General features: G+C 44.0%; 1 pseudogene; it reads right to left on the bottom strand.

Annotated features, from left to right (window-relative positions):
• Positions 1–575: 575 nt before the first annotated feature.
• LOC123147579 (disease resistance protein RGA2-like) lies at positions 576–5,761 on the bottom strand (annotated as a pseudogene).
• Between the last annotated feature and the right edge of the window lie 673 nt (positions 5,762–6,434).

The following is a 6,434-nucleotide window of genomic DNA, read 5'->3' as shown; positions in this document are numbered from 1 at the left end:
GAAATTCATATTTGTAAATTTTCACAACAACTAGACCACATATCACATGGGAAACTTATTTTCTTTTATTTTTTTGACATTTACATCATTTTTGTTTATTTTTTTAAAACTGAAAAGGTGGTCCACGGGGGGAGGGGGGTGCATTCGGTGGAAGTGGTGGCCAAGTTACTAATGGCGCACCGTGGGGGTGGTGCGCCATTACTAGTTCAACTACTAATGGCGCACCACTCCCACGGTGCGCCATTAATAGTTTTGAAAAACAATTTAAAAAAACTTTTTTTACTAATGGCGCACCGTGGGAGTGGTGCGCCATTACTAGTTCAACTACTAATGGCGCACCACTTCCACGGTGCGCCATTAGTAGTTTTGATGAAATTTTGTAAAAAAAAAATTTACTAATGGCGCACCGTGGATGTGGTGCGCCATTAGTATTTGCACACTAATGGCGCACCAACACGTCAATACGTCAATTAAAATGGAAAAGGTGTTCATCATCTTCTGTTGACAGACACCAATGTAGTATGGTAGAAACTAAGAAGTGTACCTACCTTACACAGCAGCAAGACAGCAGGTAATCATCCCAGAAAGGGCTCCTCAATCTTGACCTTTAGTTTGCTTGTTGCTAGCAATCTGCATTGTTTTGAGAGCTTGTTGCCGCAGTCTTCGACCTTGAGCTGTTCCAACGAGGGTGGGAGGCCCTCCTTGGGCAGCCGTGAGAGGCCCTTACAACACTCGATCTTCAGTTTCTTGAGGGAAGGAAGGTTGTACAGCCCCGCAGGAAGATCTTCCAGATCATCACAACATACTATATGAAGTTTCTCCAGCGAAGGTCGGAGGCCCTCCTTGGGTAGCTCTGAGATGCGTGGACACCATCCGATCTTTAACCTCTTGAGGGAAGGAAGGCTGTGCAGCCTCGCCGGAAGATGTACCAGGTCATCACAGTTGAGAAAATGGAGATCCTGCAGGGACCTGCAGAAGTGCCTTCTCTTGCTCATCTGTTAATCTTGCTTCTTTCAAATCATATAGCTTTAGTTGTTGGAGGCAGGTAAGGCCCTTGCAGAATGGCGTGGTAAGGCGAGACAACATATCGATAGTAAGACTTTCCAGTCTAGGGAAAATGGTCCCATCACAACTCTCTCCAAACCCTGTCAGGGATCCGACTACTTTGAAATGCCTGAGGTTCACGAGGGATCGCAAGCCCTCTAGTGGGACGAGCGAAGTACAGTGTACAATCTCAAGATCTTCCAGCAGTGTCAACGGTTTCAGCTCTAGAAGCTCCAAACTTGAGTTCGAATATAGTGCCAAAGCCCTGAGAGTCCTGAGCGATTCCATGCCGTGTAATGCAGTGAGTGATTTGCATTCTCTAATTGTCAAGTCTTCCAACGATGTACAGGAGTGCAGCATTACAGAATTCAAAGCTCAGCTATAAAATAACTGTATCTTTTTGAGGCACGTACGGTTATTCAGAAAGCATGGCTGAATGGTTTCCTGAGGATACTCATATATTGCAATTTGTTCAAGTGATTGCGGTAGGAGCAGTCTTCTGTGCACCAAAGACGAGAGCATCTTGGGGCATCCCCCGAGTATTTGTAGTTCCTCGAGGGAGGTAAATCTGGCGACGTCAAATATTAGATGAGGGCATCTTTCAATAGTTATAGTTTTGAGAGAAGTGGTGAGATTCGACGGGATGCACCACAAACCGTCTGGATCTGAGCTTGCTGACAAACCATTTTGATATCCTGATGATGAAGCCTCCGAGGCTGGGTTGAGATTCGACTGGCCGTTTTCTTCCTCTTCAATCCGTAACTGTGTCAACTTTGGACAGCCATTTAACATCAATTTCTTCACTGCCGGCGCATGTCGAAGCATCAGAGATAGCCACTTCCCCGTTATTCCACATGAAAAAATACTGAGACTTTCAAGACATGGGAGGGCTATATAATCTGCAGCTATCATATCTTCATGGGTGTGCGCTGACACAACATCCGAAGAGAAGAGTTTTGTGCAGCCCACTATTGTCAAACTCTCTAAAGATACGAGCTGATGAAAACTTATTAGTGGAATAGACGTCAGATTCCTGCAGAAACTTATTTCCAAACATTTGAGGTCCCTCAGATTATGGAATGCCAAGATTTTTTCATCCAATCTCATCTCACCAAAAGACTCACCCAAAAGACTATTTGGCCTAATTTCGAATGTTTCCATGTAAAACTTGTCTATTGTCAAAGATGTTGAAACTCTGCTGATTAAAAGTTCAGAAAATGTGGCTGAAGGCCGAAGAGGGATCACTACTTCCAAGTGAGGACAATCGTAAACAATGAACTTCCTAAGATTGGGCAACCATGAACCCTTCTTCATTTTGAAGCTATGATGTTTCTCAAGCAAATCAAACATCTTGAGTGCGTGGCAATTTCGGATATCCAATACCCTTAAACTAGAGTTCATATCTCCAAGAGAAGTGCACACACAACTCTCCAACTCTGACATTTCAACTAAAACTAGCTCCTCCAATGATGGAAACGATACTTCTCTTACTTTCCGCATGTTTCTCAAAAATAACCTTGTAAGAGACGGAAGCCTTTTCAGTGATGGAACTATCCAGCATTCTCCACAGTTCTCTAGATGAATTGTTTGTAAAGAGGTAAGCCAACCATCTAACACTCGATTGAAAAACTTGCTCGAAACTTGAGGCGAGGAACCCAACTCAACATGACTGTCCTGAAGTTTCAGATACTGGAGATGTCTATGATTTACCCTACTACACAAGAAGGAATGAAAATCAGCAGATGTTGCAGACAAATGCAGCACTCGCAAATGATGTTCCTTTTGGAATACTTCTTGGAAGGCTTTGAAGAAGAAAGAGTCATACTGCCCAATTAACACCAATGACCTCAATTTTTTCACTGATGTAAATGAACTTCTCAATTTTGCTTCAAACTTCCTGCTACAAGGTATGTTGCTCATCTGATCATCCATGGAATATATTGAATCAGTTAGTATTGACAAATGGTGTACAGTTGGCAATATTTCATTGCAATATATACCATCTATTGTTGCACACTCCGTTCTTGAAACAACCCTTGCAAACTCATGCATGAGACCACTAATGGAATAGGAAGTTTGTCTGACCGAAGAGATGACTTGCTCAAAGAAGCCCAGGTTCACCAAGTCAGTTAGATAGTACCATCCCGTATCCTTTAAACTCGCACTTGAATCGTCTAGCTTCACAAATCCGTGTGAAATCCACATACAGACTAACTCCTCCGCGGGAAACTGATAACCGTATGGGAATATAGAACAATATGAGAAGCACTGCTGTAAATGGAAGGGCAGCTCGTCATAGCAAAACTTCAAAGATGACATAATTCCACTACTGAGGTGCAGAGATTTCCAATCTTCATTCTTTAGACTGTTAGTCCAATGTTCAACGGTGAGATGCTCTATTAATAGTGCTCCTGCAGTTTGTGTCGCTAATGGGTTTCCTTTTAACTTGTGTGCTATTTTTTGTCCTATGCCACTTAGACTTTCTTGCTCTTCGTAGTTCTCATCACCAAATGCATGTGCTTTAAACAATAACCAGAAATCATCTTTTTCCAACGCACCTAACTTAATTGGTTCAGCCGTTCCTCTCCTTTTTGCAACAGATGGTTTTCTAGTTGTCATTAGTATCAAATTGTTGTTTGCATTGTCAGACTTAAAAGGAGCCAACAGCTGGTTCCATTGGCAGTCATTTTTGTCATCCCAAACATCATCTAAAATAAGTAGAATCCTCTTTGACTTGATATTACCCTTCAAGATCTCCTGAAGCTTGGCAAGGTTGCAAAGCCCTCCATGTGTTTCCTATGACACAAAATCTAACATCTCCCTTGTGAGCCTCACTTCATCAAAGTTGTTAGACACCCAAATCCATATCTTGTGGTCAAATTGATTTTCCACTGATGGATCATTGTATACAAGTTGAGCCAAAGCTGTCTTCCCAATTCCTCCGATGCCTACAATAGGCAGAACAGTGACACCACCAGCTGATTTGTGTTCGCTTATCAACTTGATGATAAAAATTTTCTCTGCAGATCTCCCGTACATTTTCCTTTGATGAAGACTCGATGTTCTTCGGCATGCATCATAGGTTGTACTCCAACGGTGATTTGAAGCTGCAACAGAATCTAGCACAGGTATATTTATAACTCCTCTCACATCCCCTTGGATGCCTTGCAACTGATTAATTAATTCTCGTAACCTGCTCGAAAATCCGTCCTTGTTCCAGAGCTTTGTGTTATCTGTGGTGACTTGTGTTGACTCACGACCAATTCTCATTCTTTTTCTGCTGGATGAATTACAAACTGAAACAGGCATGGCTTCTCCAGTAACATTGCTTATGCTACAAGAAGAAAGAAAGGGTTCTTAAGTAGATAGTGTAAATAATGAATTAACAGAACAAGAAGGGGTATAGATGGATGCAGAAATGGATGAAAAGTAATTAGATTGTTTCCTAAAAGACAAAATTTAGAGATTGATATAATTTGGATGAAAAGTGATTAGATTGTTTCCTAAAAGATAAAATTTAGAGATTGATATAATTTGGATGAGAAGTTGGTAGTTTGGCCAAAACAAAAAATATTTGGATGATCCATTGAATGATAGAAAAGTACGCAAAATAGGGATTGTGATGCGGGAATTCCAGTTTGCATCTAAGAAAAGTACAACTCCAAAATAAAGTGTGGCAGGGCGAAGATGTAAAAAGGCATGGATTGTTCATGTATAGTAGTTCATAAGGAAATGCACGTTGTTCTTGGGTCCGTAAAACGTACCTTGGGGAAGAGTCTTGTGGTTGGTGACTTGGTAGGGATCGGGTTATTTCCATACAACTAGCACTTCTGACATGCCTTGACAAAACTCCTGTCCCGTATTTAGTCTTACATTGTACTATGGTGTGACAGTATTTACATTCTGCCTGCACAGGGTTATCATAACCATCTCTTGTCACGACGAAATGGTCCCATGCCTTGGACCGTAGCCTCTTGCCATGGCTGCTACTTGTTGGCTCGATCGAAGCGGGCTTGCCTAAAAAGTAAGACAAGTATTACTGTTAGCATGGTCCCGTATGACCATCGTCCAAACCTTCAACTTTTAGATGAACAGGGAGAACATCAACTAAAATTTTACATTTAGGGAACAAACCATGCCAAAAGTTGCAGGTTCAGTGCCAAGAACAAGACTCCCAGGCTTCACAAGCCCGGGAAGGGTTTATTTTTTCTCCTTTTTTCACATGGGAAAGAAACTAAACCGAAGATGAAAGATTTCAGCAGGAAGGTGTGCGCTAAATCGTACATACAAGCTGACTGAAATCATCAACGAAACTAGATTCCGTAGCGACATATGCATCTGCTATTTATATTATACACTCACCACCTGAAGAAGGAAGGTCGGATATATATAGATCACAACTGCAGTGTACAGTAGTATTTTGCAATGAAAAATCACAACTAGTAATACCTTGTTGGAGCCTGTAGTAGTCGAGGTCGTCGACCAGGTTTCGGGCGTCATAGAGCACCTCCTTGAGATGAACAAGAGATCCAGCCAGTGCCTCGTTCCCGAGCGCCCTGCCCTTCACAGCAGAGACCACCATGTGGACTCCCTTGATTTCAGACTTGAGCCCGTCGATCTCCTCTGCGAGCCCGGCTTCGCTAACCCAGGGATCATGCTTGTCGATCAGGGGGCTTGCGAGGATGGCCAGCGCTAGCCACCCGACCCCTTCCTCCATCCGGCGGGCGCTGGAGGCGGAGGTTCGTGAGGTGAGCGGCCGTGGAGTGGACGGAGGAAGCAAAGCAGAATGCGGCAGGGGTCGATTATTATTAGGGGAGACAGACTATATAACCGGCTAGACCGCGATGGGTTGCGTTGTCGTCAGTTGAGAGGCCCATACTGCGGGAAGGGTCCATTCGTCACCTCCTACTTTCTCGAAGCTGACATGGTTTTGTTTGTGCCTACGTGGATTGAGCAGTGCTACATCCACGTAATGATGTGGTTTACGTAAGGTTACAAACTGATCTGACATGAAACTATTTGATTGGATTAAAGAAAAGGATTAAGCTGGAGGCCTCACGGAGTCGCCACCGCACGTAGACGACGCTCCATGGAAACAGAGTTTCCGGCAAGCTCCGACGCCGCTCCTGCCCGAAAACAGAGCTTTGCGGCAAACCTGCTCACCGCCCGCTGCCCCACCCCGTGACGCACGTGGTCGGTGGGAGACGTCGTCGCTCCACTTGCTGCGCCGCCGTCGGTCCTGCACGGAAATAGAGAGTTTGCACCGCGGCTGCTCGGCCCATGCGGCCTGGGCCTGCCTGGTGCTAGGGTTCAATTTTAACCTGGTACACGTTATTGGACTATATACTGGGTGTTATTGGGCGCACAACACTGTTTTGGGCAGCGCCTGA

This window comes from Triticum aestivum, chromosome 7A (genome assembly GCF_018294505.1).
Source record: "Triticum aestivum cultivar Chinese Spring chromosome 7A, IWGSC CS RefSeq v2.1, whole genome shotgun sequence".
Classification (NCBI taxonomy): domain Eukaryota; kingdom Viridiplantae; phylum Streptophyta; class Magnoliopsida; order Poales; family Poaceae; genus Triticum; species Triticum aestivum.
This window is presented reverse-complemented; position numbering and strand designations above follow the sequence as displayed.